The sequence below is a fragment of the Octopus bimaculoides genome, chromosome 13 (genome assembly GCF_046866305.1).
Source record: "Octopus bimaculoides isolate indiv1 chromosome 13, ASM4686630v1, whole genome shotgun sequence".
Classification (NCBI taxonomy): Eukaryota; Metazoa; Mollusca; class Cephalopoda; order Octopoda; family Octopodidae; genus Octopus; species Octopus bimaculoides.
The window spans coordinates 65,209,109-65,209,384 of NC_142940.1; positions in this window are offsets into that span (position 1 = coordinate 65,209,109).

A 276-nucleotide genomic window follows, 5' to 3' on the forward strand; every position below is an offset into this window, starting at 1 on the left:
TGTGTATCTAAAGAAAAGAAAAGCAACATTGACTACATTCTATTGCTCAATATTGAAGTCGTCATATCAATTGCTATTCCAGTTTAGCCCTGGGTCAATTTTGTCTCACGTGTGGAGAGGCATTCTAACTTTATCAGCTCATCTTTTTTTCCTAACATCGTCTCATTCTTCAAAATCGAACGGAAGCAAAATGTATCTTTCTTAAATATTGCGTTTAAGAAGAATTATTCGCAGAAATTAACTAAAATACTTTCATAAAAGTTAATTTTAAAATAC